The sequence below is a fragment of the Notamacropus eugenii genome, chromosome 6 (assembly GCF_028372415.1).
Source record: "Notamacropus eugenii isolate mMacEug1 chromosome 6, mMacEug1.pri_v2, whole genome shotgun sequence".
Taxonomy (NCBI): Eukaryota; Metazoa; Chordata; class Mammalia; order Diprotodontia; family Macropodidae; genus Notamacropus; species Notamacropus eugenii.
Window position 1 is genome coordinate 66761359 of NC_092877.1, and position 19189 is coordinate 66780547.

At 36.4% G+C, this 19189-nt stretch overlaps 1 long non-coding RNA gene across 1 annotated transcript; it reads right to left on the reverse strand.

The window, feature by feature from the left end:
- Positions 1 to 1148: 1148 nt before the first annotated feature.
- LOC140510157 (uncharacterized) lies at positions 1149 to 9078 on the reverse strand. Its single transcript, XR_011969122.1, has 3 exons — positions 8940 to 9078; positions 8138 to 8255; positions 1149 to 1924 (listed from the first exon to the last, which is right to left on the reverse strand). It is a non-coding gene; the product is annotated as an uncharacterized lncRNA (long non-coding RNA).
- Between the last annotated feature and the right edge of the window lie 10111 nt (positions 9079 to 19189).

Here is a 19189-nt window from a genome sequence, read left to right on the forward strand (position 1 = left end):
TGATAGCATTGGTCCTTTTTGAAAATGAAGGAGGAGCAACATATCTGCAGCTCTTAGAATGGAAACTTCTTGAGAGCAATGACTGTCTTGCTGGCTTTCATTTCTACCCCAGTGTTTAGCATAGGAAACACTTGGTATGCAGTAAACAATTGCTAAGTTCTTTTACATTAATTCTTTAATTCACTTATTCTCATTTAATCTTCACTAACATTTCTTCATGTTGCTAAGTGGCACAGCAGATATCATGCTGGGCCTGGAGTCAGGAAGACCTCAGTTCAAATCCAGCCTCAGGCATTTACTAGCTATGTGACCCTGAGCAACTCATTTAAATTTGTTCATCCCAGCTTCCTCATCCGTAAGCTGGAGAAGGAAATGGCCAACCACTCCAGTACCTTTGCCAAGAAAACCCCAAATGAGGTCACAAAGAGTCAGATGTGATGGAAAAATGACCAAACAACAATTTCTCTACTCTCTCTACTACCATTTGTGAATCAGAATACTATATAGAACAAATTCCTCCATCTCAGTTAGAAGGACAGCATCAAAAATATTGCCAAATACTTTGATGAAATAGAGATATGCTGTGCCAATGGAATTTCTCTGATTTACTGGCCTGTAGTCCTGTCCAAAAAAAAAAAAAAGAAAGAAATTGAGATTAGTCTGACATGACCTGCTGTTGTTGAAGCCATGCTGGCTCTTGGTGATCACTTGGTGATCTTTGTGATAACAGCTTCCTTTTCTACATGGTCATAATCAATTAATCAAACAATAAGAATTTTTTAAGTGCTATTATTTTAATAAGACATTTATAATTTTCCTAGAATTACAAGTCAAGCTGCTAGCTTATAATTTGCATCTTATAATTTATATTTTATATCTATGTAATTTTTTATCTTTACATCTATATCATTTACATCTTCCTTTTTTATTGCAATAGCACCTGTCCCTTCCTACTTCTGGGGCAGATTCCTGTCTTCTATCAATGGTGTCAAATTAAAATAGAAACAGATCCCCATCTGCACACATTAATTTAGGAAACTACAAATTAATATTATCTATGTTGCATGGTATTTTTATTTATTTTGTTAAATACTTTGCAAATACAATTAAATCAATTTCCACCAGTTTGTAGTTCATCCAAGCTGGTCTACCTATCATTAAGAGCAGTTAGTTGCTTTCTTAAAGATCCCATCATTTATATTGTGTTTCAGCTCCATATTGATAATTTTTGATCTATCTCTCCTGCTACAAAAATGCTTTTCCTTTGTAGAATATACAGAATGCAAATAAGATTAAATTCTACCTTTTCTCTATTATACATTATTATTTTCCCCTCCATCCCAAGCAGTGATTTCATCAATCACTTCCCCTTGATACTCTTCTGGTTTCCAATATAACTGTTTTTTAAAAAGTCCCTTTTGTTTTCCTTAGCATATGCCATCAGGCTTGATGAATTCTGAAATTTGGTACCCCTGACCCTATTCTGACTTTAACTATGCTTCTCCCCTCCCATTTAGCCCTTGTCTCCATCTGTACATCCCCAGTAATTTCTTTAGACAGCTTCTTATCAGAATCATTTGGCCTATGTCTTCAGTATTTCATTCTTGTGAGTTTTTCTTCTGAACTGACTTCCCCTCTAGAATTTTAGTTGAGGGGTTCCCATCTATCTTTTCTCTGAATCCTTTAAACTCTATTCTCCCCAGATCTAGGATGCATGACAAACTATGACTGGCTTTTGTCTTTTTCTGGTTCATGAATTCAACTATGAAGTGCTCACTTCTCTCTTTGCCACCCCACCCCCAGCTTTTCAAAATATGATGGGTCTAGCATATGGAAATTCTCCAAATTCCATATTGTATTTTAAATTCCTCTCTGTTGGTATGGTTGACACAGGTCCAGTTCTCCTTGTTGCTTCCTCCACTTTCTGAAAGGTAAAATGACCAATAAGGTTACTAAAGAATGTATTAACTGCTATGTTTTTATTAGAGAAAACTCTAAAACAGATGGTTGAATAAGTGAAGGCTTCTTTTATTACAGTTGTAGTTATTACTTTGAATGGAATATTACATTTTGAGAAATTATGATTAAATAAAATAAATTTAATGCTTAAATATACTTCAACTTTTCATGAATCCATAGCTTTATCTTGGAGAGGGCAGACTCACTGCTAATTCCTTAGGAGAAGGTCTTCATGAATTTTTGTGTTAACCATGATAAATTTATGATCTAGAAACTAATATTCCAGGGATGAGCCTCTTAGCAACAATCTGGGCTGGTTTTGAGTATCTAGTTTGGTAGGATCATGTAAGTTTGTGTTTTGATGGCATAACCTTTGAGACCTCCAGGATCAGTTCCACAAAGTAATTAGATTTTCCTATAGAAGACTTTAGGAGAAGTGTAAGGAAAAATATTGACATTACATACATGGTATCTTTGGCATGAAAATCATTAGATTGACTCTTTGTTTATGAACAAAGTAACACATGAAAAAACTTTATTAAATCCTTACTGTGTGAGAAGCATTGTCATAAGCAGTAGGAATACATATACAAATGCAAGACCATCCTCACTCTTAAGGAATTTGCATTTTAATGAGGGGAAACAACTCATATTGGGAACTGATTTATCCCGGGAGGGGAGAATTTGGGTTTGATAAGTTCCAGGCATGGTGAGTGGAAATCATGGGGGCACTGATTAAAGTTGATTGGCATAAACCTTCTAGTAGCAATATCAGTAGTAACATCAGTTTAATTGTGTGTGTGTGTGTGTGTGTGTGTGTGTGTGTGTGTTCATCCTTCGTTGCCAAAGAAGACCATGTCGTCAGAGAAATGATGACATGACTTGCACTTGACTTTGTTTTGAGTGAGGGAGGGCTGTGCAGGTCACCAGCCTCACTTCTCCTCCAGAGCCATCTGAATCCAGTGACCAGATATGCATCAGAATGACTGGAGATGACCCAGGATGAGGCAATTGGGGTTAAGTGACTTGCCCAAGGTCACACAGCTAGTGAGTGTCAAGTGTCTGAGGTGAGATCTGAACTCAGGTCCTCCTGACTCCTGCACTGGTTCTCTATCCGCTGCACCACCTAGTTCTCCAAACAGTTCAATTGTAGTTCACAGGGGAAAGGGTAGAAACTGTGTATGTGGGTATATGCAGAATGTGGGGCACCTAGGTGGCATAGTAGATTTACTCTTTGTGTGACTCTGGGCAAGTCACTTAACCCCATTTGCCTCAGTTTCTTAATATATAAAATGAGGTGGAATAAGAAATGGCAAACCACCCTAATATCTTTACCAAGAAAACCTCAAATGGGGTCATGGAGAGCTGGACACAACTGAAATGACTGAACAACAACCTAGAAATATGTGGAAGGTGTTATAGCTAGAGTATAATGTGAGGTACAGCTAGGACTTGCCAGATATTCTGGGTCATCTAGCCATTGGACCTTGGCTTTCAAATTGTTCTTTGGTAGTTCTAACTAAGTCAGCCTTGGGCACAACTGTGAAGTACTTGGAATTCAAAGCTTAGCTCATTTAGCATCTCTCTGATGAGACCTTCCCTGATCTCTCCAGCTGGTGCTAGTGCTTCTTTTGTATTTATATGTAAAATAAAACACATTTACTTTGTACACACTTACATGTGTACCTGTTGTCTTCCCTAATAGGATGCAAGTTTCTCAAAATCAGGAACTACCTTCCTTTTGTATTGCTATCACAACACCTAGTACAGTGCCTGGCACATAGGAGGAACTTAATAAATAAATGCACTGATTGATCCTACCATTCAGTCTCCCTTTTCTGCTATCTTTACCTCTCTGTGGGGCTCTCTCCCCAACCCTAACACCAATTGTTCTCATATTCTTTTTTCCTTTTTCAATATAGTTAAACAGATCAATTCAGCAAGGATATATTAAGTATATAGGACGTATCAGAACTCCTTCTTGGTACTGGAAGCACAAAAGGAAAAGTTCCTTATCCTCAGGAAAATACAGTTTGTTAGGACATGGCAGGGAATAAGGATATGATATGTGACAGATAAGTGCAATTCAAGGTAAAATGGTATGAGGTAGAAGAAATCTCATCAAAGTGCTCATCTGATCCATTATTCACTGTATTGTTCATTCTTCATTTTTGATAAGCACCAGTGACATTACAGGATGGTGCGTTGACTTGCTCATGAATTAGATTTAAGTGAGGCAGAGCTGCACAAAATCATCAGCCTTTCTCTTCCAGAATCATTAAAGTTCAGTGGCAAGACAAAAGTCAAGATGACTGGCAATGACTCAGGATGCAGTGGGTGACCTTGGCATCTTGGATGTCTGACCAAGCTGTAAGCACTCCACAGTGCTTCAGCCACCTTCATGACTATTAGAACAAATTGTTCTCATCCACTCATTCCACTAGTAGAAGTCTTCATATATTTGGGATAGACATCCCTCTGACTCACTGATGGGTTTGAGACCTATCTGTTAACCTGGTTTAAACTACCGATCTAGAAGATTTTACCAGGGTGTGACTATTGCACATGCTATATAGGTTCTTGGAGCCCCAGGTGTGAAATGGGTGACAAATAGACACTAAAGGTGGATGAGCAGTCTTGAAAAGGGCCCAGAAAGCCCTCACACCAGAAGTGCTAGTCTTCCCTGAACCCCTCATTCACTCCACAAGAAAGTACAAAATGACTAAAAAGTCTTGATCTTCTAATAGTCATTGAATTTCTATGAAAGTCTTAAATGGTAGGGATGAATCATTAATCGAGGGACTTCAGGCTTCATTCAGAAGGTGAGGAAGGGGAGATTCTTTTTCAAGTCTTGAAACCTTTCCAGTATTCCTGAAATCAAATCCTAGAGGCTTATTTTATGTGTTTGGAACTCAAGGCATTCTGGATCATTCAGACCATCATTTCAAGGAAAGAGATTGAATTGGCTTAGAAGATGAAGAAGATACTTGATGTAAAATGAGCCTGTTCCTTCTAGAGACCAGAAAGTAAATGGACTCCTTTTTTTTTCAAAGTGGTAATTCTGTTGTGCCTAAGGTACCACTTAAGAAGTAATTTGCTAAATGGCTTAAAAAAAATAAAGTAACACAATCTCAAAATATATACTGAGTACAGAGATAAATTGATGCTTGTCAAATGACCTTGAGAAATTATAGTTATCTCTTGAGATGGACCAGTTAAAGGTTCAAGAAATAATAACTCAAATTTATATAACACTTTAGGTTTTGGCAAATGCCGTCTTCACCATAACCCTGTAGAGGTAGATAGTGCAAAGATTGTTATCCACATATCACAGATGATCAAAATGAGTCTCAAAGGCTAAGCCAGTTGCCCTAGGCCACACAACTAGTCAGTATCAGAGCTCATTTGAACTCAAATTATCTGACTCCCAGTTTATTGTTCTTTTCACTGTACTGTGCACTTGGTCTCTAGAATGTGTGTGCATATATATATGTGTGTATATATACATATATATACACATACACATACATACTACATATATATATTATATATATCTATGGAGAGAGAGAGACAGACAGACAGACAGACAGAGAGACAGAGGGAATATATATTTACAGTTGATAAGGATTTATTGTCCAAAATTAAGGATGACATAATTCAGTTATATTGGATGTGTCCAGCCACTTTCAGAATATTGTTCAGATTTCAGATTTTTTTATTTTACAAACTGAAGCAGATCCAAAGGATGATGTGAAGAATGGTGAGAGTCCTAGAGGTTCTGACATATGGGGACTGTGTGGCATAATGAGATTTTTAGCTGAGAGATGGAAAGACTTAAATGAGCAGCTACCATGAAATATTTGATGAGTTGTCACATGGAAGAGGCATTTTATTGTTATATTTGGCATCAGAACAGAAAATGAGGCATGCTGAGTAGAGAAAAAAATCTTTCTAACAACTATGGGTTTCCAAAAATGGAATTGGGGGGTATTTGACTCTTGCAATCTCACTTCAAAGAGTTTTCTGTATACTGTAGAGATAGAAAAAATGTTACATGAAAAGAATTATAAAATAAGCAGGTGTTTATTTGCCTGTAAGACAGAAAAGTGCTCTAGGGACCTCAGGGAAAAGAGAAACCAGGAAAGGATTGTATAATTGAAAGGAGATTTTTGTGGGCTATGTGCATTTTGAGATGAACCTAGAAGAAGGAGTGTGCTTTTGATAAGTAGAAGACGAAGAAGAAATATTCTGGGTGGAAATACGCTGCCATGTAGAGTCTTTAGTGGCCATGGCCATTCAGGAAATCAAATGAATTACAAAATCGCTCTGTTTAAAATCCTTTAATGGTACAATGACAGTGTCTCAGAGTAGTAGAAAAAAAGGTCAAAATGTGATGAGTACCAGTGAGTTTTTAGACCACCTCTTAAGTATTTTTGGCATTTTAAATGTAAGATTCTTGTTCAACCAGCCAGCCAATCAATAAGCATTTATTAGGGGCCATTTCGTTAATACATATCCTCAAATTTTTCATGAATAGAAGTCAAACTACTGGTTTGTAATTTGCAGACTAAACTCTCTTCCTTTTTGGGGACATTCAGATATTTGTCCTTTATTTCTGAGAACATGGAACCAGCATCTTATCAGGATTCCCAGACATACTGTTGACTTCTCTCTCAGTTCACTCTCCTCATGGACTCACCTGCACCTATGTAGAAACTCCACTTTCTCAAGGTCGAACATCTTTTTCCTCAAAGAATCTGGCTCCCTGCTTTTTAAGAAGTACCTAGCTCAAATTACATATAATGCAACTTCCTCCTTTAAAAAAATTTTTTTTCCACATTCCAACGTCCTGGCAGTGGTCAAATCTCTCCTCATTCTCTACCTCAGATTCATTTTCCCCAAAAAAGCCTTACTTCTTTTTCCTTTAAGAACTCTCTATTGTCTCTAATAACCTGGAATATGAAAAGGTCCTTTATCTTCTACTACAGGAAGGAGATCAAGCAACAGTTAGAGCACAGAGAGCAGTTACTGAGCTGTGGGGGGGAAATCTAAACTACACGTTCACTGGAAATCACTAAAATAACTTCCCTACTCTTTTAAAATGATTTCTCTACTCTTTTACTCAAACATCTAATAAAACATTATTTGTACATGAAATCATAGATATCTATTAATATAGTTTGATTTTCTTTTTAATGATATGATACATTCATATTTAATGAGTTCATATAAGATTGCATACCATCTTGGGGAGGGAGGGGAGAGGAAGGGGGAGAAAATTAAAACTTATGGAAGTGAATGTTGAAAATGGAAAACAAATAAATAGTTAAATTTGGAAAAGAAACCCCAATATAATACATTCAGCAGGGCCCCAATGAGTGCTTTAATCAATCCTGATTCCAGAAGATTGAGAATAGAACTTTCAAAACTATTCTGCTTATCTATACTTCCTTTGGTTTTCCTTCTGTTCACTTGAGTATATTTAAAAAAAGTTTCCATGACTTGCCTTTCTTTTTCTTCCTTTTGGACAACCTTATAGTTAGTTTCCCTCTCCACTACTTTTCAAGTTGAAAAAACCAAAACCAAAACCAAAACAAAACCCTTCAAACAAGTGCAGTCAGTTAAATTCCCATATTGACAGTACCTAAAAATGTATATCTCATTCTGTACCTTGTTTCCATCACTTTTCTGTTAGGAAGAGATTGGCATGCTTCATCATCAGTTTTCTGGAATCATGATTGGTCATAACATTCATAAAAATCCCTAAATCTTTGCATTCAAAGCGAGAACATGCAATGTGTTCTTGGGATCCTGTTTACTTCACTATGAATCAATTCATACAATTCTTCCATGTTTCTTTAAAACTATCCCTTGCATGATTTCTCATGATACAATATTGGATTAAATTCCCATGCATATTTTTATATTTGTTTTATTTTTAAGTTCTTGAGGTTGAGTGTATCTCAACCCTAAGCATTGGATGAAAATTTTATAGTCAAATATCATGTCTTAACTCCCACTCAACTTCCTTTCCTTAGGTTCAACATCCTCAACAGACACACCTAGCTCTTCTTCAGCCTTACATGAAACTCTCATATGTTTCACCAACTTGCCCCACCTATCAACCTCTATCTGTTTGGTATACCTTCTAATTTTGTGCTTATCTTTTCTAACCTACCTTGATTTGTCTTGCCAGCTTAGCTTGTCTTTTTCTTAGTGAGTCTCTTAAAGTCCTCCATCCTTTTATATCCTCTTATATCATTCTTTGACATCCTTGATCTTGCTCCACTTTCTATCTGTAAGGGTTTGCAGATTGTTATCCTTCAAATTTTCCTCAATTTTCCCAAATGTCTTCTCTGATTAAGCTCACCTATCAAAGCTCTCCAAGTCACCTCAGTGAATTGCTTATCCTTTTTATTCAACTGAAGTCTTTTTCCTCTCTTTACTCCAACAAAAAAACATAAAAGTCGTACACTAGCCTTTTATTTTAATTTTTGTATACCTCTATATTTTAATGGTGTTTCTTGTATGTAGCAAATTTTCTCTTTTCTAACCTATTCTGGTTTCTATGTCTATTTTATGGGTAACTTTATCCCATTAATATTGAATCAATATAATTGCTGAAGGTGTTTCTCCCTCAAATCTAATTCTATTTTTCATTCAAAAATTGTATTGTATCCCTGCAATTTTACTCAAGCCCATACTCTGATACCTAGATTCTACTTTTACTATTAGAATCCTTTTATATACTTCCATAATTTTGGCAAGAATTTGATCCATAAAGTTCTGGTTCTTTCCACTCTTCCACTCCTTTTAAAAAATAACTTTAATCCATTACAACTTGATTTGAAGATATACTAAGACCTGCATCTTCCTCCCTTTCTCCTTTTGCTCCTTTATATCTTTAGAATCCTGCCATCTGAATACACTTCATAGAATTTGTCTATCTCTATTTTCTCTTTGTTCCATCAAGAACCAACCTTAAGACAAAGAAGAATTGAGGGTAATTGTAGTCCTCCCTCGAAGTGGTGTAGGAGGAGACACTTAATCTGAGTCTTGAGGAAAGGTAGGGATGCTATTAGGCAGAGGTGAGGAGGCAATTCTTTTCAGGCATAGCAGGAATAGCTTATGAAAAAAGCATAAAATGGGAGATTAAATATTGTGCATAAGCAATAGCTAGTACTCCTATTTGGCTAAAACGGAGCTCATGAAAGGGAGTAGTATGCAATCAGTCTATGAAGGTGGGCTACATCTCTCTTTAAATCCCTTTCATCACCTCACATTTGTATTTGATCCTGGAACAGGCATTCTTAGCCTTTTTTTGTGTCATGGACCTCTTTGGCGTTCTGGTGAAGTTTATGAAATTCTTTTCAGGATAATTTTTTAACGTGTAAATAAAATTCATAGGACTCTAAAGAAAATGAAAGATTAGTGAAAATAAAGATGTATTTTCTTCTCATCTAAGTTCACAGTGCCCTGAAATCCATTCATAGATGAGGATCCATGCATCCCAAGTTAAGAATCCTTGTCCTAGAGGCAATGAGAAGTAGCAATTTCTTGAGTGTATATGAAATCTGTTTAAAGATGTACTTTAGACATATTAATTTGGCAGATGTGTAGTGGTTGGATTAGCAAGATATGAACATAAAGTTGCATTTATAGGACCAAAAAGAGTTGAATCACTGCATCCTCACATGAATTTACACACAAAGTTGATTTCTCACATTTTTCAAAATAGAAAAATTATTTTTTGTCATAATATCCTGCCCATAAGTTGTACTTACTAAATATTCATGGAAAGGAATGGAATGGAATTTCCCTACCCTGGATGAATGTGTATACAACAGCAGTTTTAAGAATCCCCAAATGATGTTAAATTTAGAATTATGGAGGCAAAAATTCTTAAGCAAGCTTGATGCTAAATACTGATGTCATTTCAGATCTGGGTTAGGTATAGCCCATGTAAGAGAATGGCCATAGAGACTCACAGTGCTAAAGAGAATAGGAGTCCAATTCTTATAGATTGTGATAAAGTCATTTATCATCCCAACATTATTATTCCTTTCATCATGAAAAAAAGGATCATTTGTTGTTGATTCAAGAGTTTCCTTTCCTACTGTATGCTCTGTATCTGGGACACTGTTTTTACTAGTTTGGCTTCCTATGGCATTTGTGTCTGGATCTACTGCTTTCATGTTCAAGCTAGATTAGAATTCTTTTAACATCAGTAGAAAGAAGAAAGGGAGAAAAATTCCCATAGATAGCACTTGCTTCCTCAGCTCTATTTGAACAATGTTGTTATCTTGCTGCCAAACCTTCATAATTGGTTCTGGTTGGAGAAACATAGCATAATGATAATAAGAGATAATAATTCCATTATTAGTTGAAATGACTATGTAGGCATTCCTTCTCACCATAAGTTAAAGTTACTATCATCTATATTGCCAGGACAGAAAATAGCTTTCCGTAATCCGCTTATGTGAAAGAAAGTGTGTGTGAGCTTAGGCAAAAGTGACATCAGCTACAATTATTCTTCACTACTCATTGATATAGTCATAGTGTTTAGAACTAGAAGAGACCTTAGAAATCATCTAGTCCAAGGCTATTTAACCATTTTTTATGCCATGGACCCCTTTGACAGTACAGGAAGATTTATGAACCTCTTCTCAGAATAGTTTTTTTAATTATATGCAATAAAATATATGTTTACAAAGGAAATAATATTGCATATAAATCATTACTTTCTAAAATTTTAAAATTAAACCCTGGTTTTAAAAAAGTGCAACCTGATCCAACTCTTCATCTTAAAAATGAGGAAACTAAGACCCAGATCTATGACTTGGTCAAGGTCACAGATTTTAAGAACTTTTAGTTGTTTTAAAGACATGGTACCAATTCATGTATGTAGATCAGAGAGGCACATGGAGCAATAGAGAGAGAAGAGGATCCAGAACACGTAGGTATGAGTTGTGCTTTTAGGATATATTAACTGTTTGAATGGAGGTAAGTTATCTAACCCAGTTCTATGAGTTTCGGTTCCCCCATTTATAAAATAGGGATAGTAATACGTAAATCACAGGATTATTGTAAGAAAAAAACTCAGCTTGTTATCTGTAAAGTACAATACAAATATAACCTATTATTATTTCCTACTGAAACAATAGGAGTGAAGAGTGCTAGGTCCAGCCCATGTGTTGGACTTTGACCAAGTAACTTAGTCTCTCTGCTCTTTAGTTATGTCAATTTATAGAATCCTAGAGTTGAGGGAACCTAAAAAAGATCATATTGTCTCACATATATGTGGTCCTTTTTATAATATCCTTGACAAAGAACCACCTCAGCTTGAAGACCATCAATGAGGGGAACCTATTGCTTCCCAGGTATCGATTTCACTTTGGGATAGCTCTAATTTGAGGAAGTTTTTTTCTTATACTGGGTCAAAATATTCTTATCTGACTCTTGGATCCATTGCTTTTAGTTTTAACCACAGGAGACATGCAAAATAAATCTAATGGGTCTTTCCTTCAGGCTAAATATCCCTGATCCTTCCATTTCTCCTTGTATAATACGATATTGAGCCCTTTGACCATTCTTGCTCTTCCTTACAAGCTCTACAGGTTATTAGGTGGTTATGAACTGGAATGCTCCAATTTGCACACATTACTAAAGATGTAGTGCAAGAAGCATGAGTACAATGAGATTATCACATCCCTAACCAGGTCATTCTGCCTCTTAATGGATAACAAGAGAGTTAGGTTTTGTGACTGGCATGGCTATTAGTCTTATCTTCCCAACAGGATTATAATAAGCCTCTTGAGAACAAGAAACTTGTACTTCTTTTCTATTCCTCTTTAATGCCAGCCACAATTTTGGATGTATTCAGGGTTCAAAGAATATTTCTTGGTTGATTGATTCCCAGAAATTGTTATACAAGCTTCATTTGTTTGCTTTATTAGATCAATAATGACTATTTCCATTCTTGGGAATATTTTTGCTCTATTATGCCTTGATAAAAAATGACCATAACATGTCACTTTCTCACATCACCTCCCACCCTTGCTGCCAGTTCTCACCCTCCACCTTGTCCACTGTTCAATTTATTTTTTGTAACAACTTCCAAAGATATTGGGTACAATGAGCAAATTGATGTAATTTATAGGAAGCACCTGTTCGTTGTAGAAAGAGCACTGGAATTGTAGCCAGGAGCCCTGAATTAGAGATCCAACACTGACAGTATCTCTGTGACCCTTGAAAGAAATGATATTCCTTTCTAATATTAATACTCAATTATTAAATGAGGACCAGATTTTTTTTCACAAGCATATAGCTTGTTCCATCCCTGAAGGACATTGTTGATGAATAAGGTTACCCAAATCCTCTTGGAACATGCCTTTCCATCCTGAGTTGGAGACATCACCCAACTAGAGAACTTTACAAATTTAATCTAAGGTGAATTTCAGCCTACTGTGTTTTACTCTGGAGGATTTGGGGTGAGGGGGTAGGGGTGGGATAGGTCTTTTTGTCTAGATTGTCCTAGGTGGAGTGATATGGGTATAGATAAGCCTCTTTGATCAAGACTGAGTCATCAGAGTCACATCCCCCATCCCCTCATTACAATAGATCCACCTCTCTTTATAATATTCATTATTTTCATTACTTGTTAACCAATCAGAATCGATTGCCATCTTCAGGAACACCCACTCTTCCAAGGGCATATGAGTGATGAGTGGATTCCATGAAGGGGTCTTTGGCATTAGAGAGTGTCACTGACCTCTTTTATTAATTATTACTAGCATGATTAATTACCCAGAAACTTGAACATTTTATAGGTCACACCCTAGAGAGATCACTTGGCCTTTTTGAGCATTGGCTTCTTCACCAGTTAAATTAGGCATTGGACCAAATAATTTGTAATGTACCTTCTAAGTAAAAATCATATATTCCTATCACCTCTTAAGATTTTCTTTTTGTCTTTTTATTATGAGCTTGCTAAATATCAACAAAGATGGACTTTTTAATATACAAAGAATGGAGTTGTCTATGAGTATGTTATTTTCTATTATACATTTTTTAAAAGTGTATAAAAATTTAACATGATAGTAACACAACTTCCCTGTCGTGTCCCCTTTTAATTTTTCTTTCTATGTGTGTGTAAGGTCACGTTGGGGGGCGTAACTGAGAGTGTGTCTCCTTGGCATGCTCCTTTTCCAAGTCATCACATTTGTGGAGAAATTCTATTGCCCTTCCTTTGAGGCATCACCAGCAACATCCTAACTTCCTACTGTTGGCTTTCTTTTTTCAGGAAGCTAATTGAATGGATTAATGAATTCTCCATTCTAAATTAAATCGCTGATGAAGAATAGGTCATGGACCATGCTCATTAAGTTCTGAAAAAAATGATCCACAAACTGCTGACAAAGAGTCAGTTGATGAAGGACAAGGTGAAGGAGAGGGATAAAAATGCTTATCAGCTGGAGAGGAAAGTACTTTGGAGACTGGGGACAGGGTGCTCACTCCCATGCAGGAGCAATAAAATGCTCACTGATGAGAATCTGACACACAGTTCATTTGCTTGGGACTCTCTTGAAGCCAGCTGGATCTGGGGAGAAGTAGAATGTAATACTAGACTCCTAATCTGACAATGATAAGACAGTGACAAGGGTGATTTGTGATAGGTGAGGACAAGAGTACCTGGACAAGGACATCCCGGTGTTTTGCTGAAAAGAAGAAAATAACCACATTTCAGATTATAAGGTGCTCTTTGAATAAGGCTTACTTTTTTAGTTAGCTTATCATGCAGTTTTTTTCCAATGGCAATAATGATAATTAAAAAAAGTATAACATGCCTCTTCTGCCAGTAACTGACATTTATAGAGCACTATGTGTCTAGCAAGATGCTCTATCCTGCTTGTTCAACATCTCTGAGAAGTTAAGTTTTATTATTTCCATCTTGCAGATCAAGAAACTGAGGCTTAGAGAATTTGAAGGACTTGCCCATGGTCATATCATTAATAAATGATAGAAGCAGGATATGAACTTAGATCTTCCTGACTTATTGGTAGCACAAGCCTGGATTATCTTTTTTCTCCTCTTTCCATCCTGGAAATTCTCATTCTTCTCAAGACTCAGCTCAGAGATCTTTTTTAATTCTCTTGATAGACCTATTCCCTCTGATGTCACTTTATATTTTGTATCTCTCTTATTTATTCCCTTATATGCACCATCATATTGCCCTAGGGCTTGGAGAATGTAGGCTCATTTAGGGCAGGGACCATCTCATGTTTATCTTAGATCTGCAGTGCTGGGCACAATGCCTGGCAAAGAGTAGGCCATAAATGGTTGTTGAATTTAATTGAATTGACATTAAATCCTGTCTAAACATGGTCATGTTGTGAAATGACACTAAATAGCATTCAAGGCTAAATTACATCAATTCCCTGTAATTGACTTTTTTTCAGTGCAGTTCTTTTGAGGCAGAAAGGATGATCTTTCAAGTCATTTCCAAGCAGACTTTATGAAGTTGTGCAGCTGTTTATTAACAGAAGTTGGAGTTGTGGCTAAGCATTCTTATTTCCAGTTCAGTGCTCTTTCTTATGTAAATTCTCTGATCCTGTGACCTAAGTTTGAATATACTCACCAACACTTTTGAGCCTTTTAACCAAAGATCTTCCTCTGTAAAATGGAGATAGTTATTTCATTACATAACTCATACACATGTGAAGAAGGTGATTTTAAACTTTATTAGTGATGTATTGGTATTTTCCTTCTATTTTACAATGAGTACAATTTTCATAAATTAAGTTAAAAATGAGAAATTTTATACATCATAGCTGTTAAATAGTTCTGGTGTCAGGGACATTCTTTATCTGCTCCAATTCTCAAAAATATTGAGAATAAGAAGGGAATTTTAGAAAAGCTCACAGAGTCCAAGGACTAACGCTTTGATTTCCATTTGATGTTGAGGTGAAGAAAAATAATATATTTATACCTCTGTCCCAAGAGATGTCTGGTCATTGTTCCATCTGGAAGCAGTATTCCATTAGTTGACCTTGATTGTCTCTACTTCCTCATCACTCAGTTGAATTTCTGGCAGCTGGAACAAAATAACTGAGCTTTTGCTTACCATAGTGAGGACCATGTCCTTGCTTCCCATTCCCTGAAGAGACCTTGGAAGGACTTCTAAAAATGGAGAGGCACATAGTGTTCTCATTCCTAAAGCACCAAAGAGTTTGCAATATCCCCTACATGACCTCATTGCATTTCAATGTATTAACTTCATCCTCTGCAGACCCTACTGCATGACAAATAGTCAAGGACTTCATGGATAATTCAAGTATCAGAAGCTTTTCAGCTCCAGTGAAACAAGGAAAGCTTAGGGAGGAAGGGAAATAGATTGTGAAATGCAGCTTTAGTCTTTCCTCAAATCATATAGTATTCTAAAACTTGTATATTCTTTAGTCCCACCTTTTCACTTGAGAGATGAAAAAGCTAAGACCCAGAGAGAGGGGGTACCTCAGGCTTTCCTGCATCCACTGAGCCTGTCCTCAATTCATGGAAAGCAGTTCCTTTTTCAAAAGGAAGGGTAGGGAGGCCAGGATCCTCACAGAAATTCATTTCAATCAGCATTTTAAAAGCATCAAATGTCAGACACTCTGGGAATGTGCAGGCAAAAATGAAGGCAGTGCTTGACCTCACAGAGTTTGAGTATACCAAGGGAACAATGATCCTAGATGAAGTTTGTAAAAAGAGAGAAAACCATGCAATTCATCTACAGTCATAGGATCAGAGATGTAGAGATGGGAGGAACACCAAAGATCAAGTTCAACTCCCTCATTTTACAGATGAGCAAACCGAGGTCCAGAGAAGTAAAAGTAACTTTCCCAAGGTCACATAGGGAATATAAAGTAGTAGAATCTGACTCCATACTTCAACATCCAATTGTAAACATCCAGTTGTAAACATCCAATTTATAATTTTTTTTGTCATTCTCTTCATTTTCATAAGAATTCTAATGTTGGATTCTTTTTCCTTTGGCAGCTTGGAAACTGAGAAATGGATGTCTTGAAATCATGCTTACTTATGGACTGAAGATGTCTAATTATGATCATACTTACACACCTTAAATGAAATGACCCCCAGCCCAGATAGGCCATCAGCCTATAATGATGGTTGAGAAGGATTGCCAGATAGTCATTTGGTTATTGATTAGAGAGCTGTCAGAAGTGAATATGTTAGCCGCCTCAAGATCTGGTTTGCTTCTGAATATAGACATAGTCTTAGGATAGATGGAGACTCTAAGTTGTTATTCAATATATTTCTCCTTGACTTTTGCCCTAATCATTGATTTCTGTGTATCAATTGGAGAGGAGTGCTGATTCTTGCCTCAATGGCCTTGTAAGGCCACAGAGTGAAAAGTGTGTTTGACTATAGCAATTTATTGAACTATAACCTCCTTTATTATGTTTTAAGTTAGTCCCATTTTCTTTCTCCCACAATACCTGGCAAAATGCTTAGCATATAATAGGTGCTCAGTAGGTTTTTATAGAAATGAATTGTAGATAATTAGATAGTAAGCAACAAGGAATTGTATTCAAAGCAGGTAGCAAAAAATGAAATGAATATTACTATTATATAATGATTGTTAATGATTTTATTATGATAATAATTATGGTGTAGCAGAAAGAGCATCAAAAGATGGCAGAAGCTGCAAGATATAGTCCCTGCTCTGAACTAACTAGGTATCTCACTATGGAAAAGTTACAAGTTTTTCATATGAGTTACCACATCTGTGAAAGGATACACTTCACAAGATTTATATTTTGTTTGTTTTAAACATAAAATGGGTTGGTCAGGATAGACCCTAATCAACTTGCTAAGTTAGATGTTTGGATCTTTGTTTGGAGGCCTCTGAGAGACACCTTGACCAGAAGAACATGGATGTAGCCTATGGTAGTTTGTTTAGAGGATACAGAAGACTCCTATAACTTGGGCACATTGACTGAATTACTGGGATTCAGAAAGACATTCTTGTTGAATGAACTGCCCCTCTCTTTGGTCTATAAAAGCAAACTAACAGACTGCCTTGGACTGTTTTAAAATTTCTATTCCCTACTTTTATTATCTAAAGGTATCTAGATAGTGCAGTGGCTAGAGCCTTGGACATAGAATTAGGAAGACTTGAGTTCAAATCTAGCTTCAGATATTTATTAGCTGTAGAACCCTGAGGAAGTCACCTAACCTCTGGTTGCCTCAGTTTCCTTAACTGCAAAATATGTATAACAACAGCATCTTCAGGGTTATTGTGAAGATCAAATGCAATGATATTTGGAAAGTGCTTAGTACTGTACCTAACACATAGTAGGTGCTATGTAAATGCTCATTCTCATCCATTCCTCTCCCTTTCCTTGGCACAAGACTGACCAATTTGCCAAATGGCAGGCTTGGATTTAATGGAAGGAATGACTGTGCTTATCAATGCAGTTTCTTCCTACCAGAACTAGTAGTGGCTACCTTAGGGCAAAAGCCTATGGGAACTGCATATGAGTGTCCATTTGGTTTGAGAGAAAAAAGTCTAAGGATAGGAAAATGCTTTGTAAATCCAAAAACATATTGTAAGCATGAATTATTATCACTTGCCATTTGTTAAGAAAATGGTCATATAAGTACTCTTGGGATCTGAAATTGATTACACCTATTAAATTTAACCACTTTGGAGTCATATTAGATGGCAGAGTAGCCTAGTAGATAGGGTACAGGTCTTAACTAAGTCAGGAAGGCAGTAAAAGTCCTGTCTCTATATATTACCTCTGTGATCATGGGCAAGTTACTTAAACTGTCTGTGTCTCAGGAAGCTCCCTAACACTTGAAGTTATAGATGGGTTATAATTCTGCATCAGTGGAATTTCCATGTGGGGAATTTCTTATCCTAATGAAATCACAAATTGCAAGTTCTAATCATCTATCTATCTATCTATCTATCCATCTATCTATCTATCTATCTATCTATCTATCTATCTATCTATCTATCATTTATCTACACACATACATATATATATATATATATATATATATACACACACATCCATATAATTTTAGAGCTCTAAAGATCATTAAAATAATTTTCTTCAAGTCTTTTTATTTTATAGCTGAGGCTTGGACACTGGTCATGGTCACATATATAGTATATTGATGGCAGAGTCAAGTGTAGAGGAAAGGTCTTCTGATGTCAGTTTGTTTCAACGGAAAATTTTACGTGCTTTACAGTAGTCATGTATTAGGCATGGGGTACAACTGGCGTTCAAATAACTTAAAATCTAAAGGGGGTAGAGAAATGAAACGTGATCAAGTATAGGAATGATACAAAGTCAAATGCCTTTCCTACTTGGCCCCAGTCTGACTTCCCAGTCTCATTCTGTACTATTCCCCTTCCTGAACTATAGGCTCCAGTCAAACTTCTGTTTTGTACGTGCAGCATTCCATCTTCAATGTTTGTACCTTTATACTGGCTTTCTCCAGTAGCTGAAATGCACTCCCTCCTCAATGCTTCTAAATGCAACTCAATAACCAGGTCCTACCTTGAAACCTTTCTTGACTCCCATAACTTCTACTGCACCCCCAAATATCCTCTCTTTATTATCTTTGTATTTATTTTATCTGTTTATATGGATTTACTGTTTTTATATTAGAATGCAATCTCCTTGAATATTTTTTTTTCAGTCTTTGCATTTGTGTACTTAGAGATTACAGTGTTTGGCACTTAATAAGTGCTTATTTATTGATTTATTGATATTAAACTACTTGACTTCCCTGAGCATCAGTCTCCTCATCTGTTAAATGGGGATAATAATGCTCTCATTACTCATCTCACAGAGCTAGTGTAAGGAAAGCAGTTTATAAGCTCTAGGCTCTATATAGTGTGTCCCGGCAGCTTTAAGATTTAATACCTTCCCCAATATTAAACTTTTTTCCCAGCTATTATTGCTCAGTCATTCAGTCAAGTCTGACTCTTTGTGACCCTGTGGACCATAGCATACCAATATGATCCATGGGATTTTCTTGTCAAAGATACTGGAGTGGTTTGCTATTTCCTTCTCCAGCAGATTAATAAGGCAAACTGATGGTTAAGTGACATCTAAGCAATAAGCTAGTAAGTGAGGTCAGATTTGAATTCAGGTCTTCCTGACTCCAAGCCAAGTACTCTATCCACTGAGCTACCCACCTGCTTCCCTAA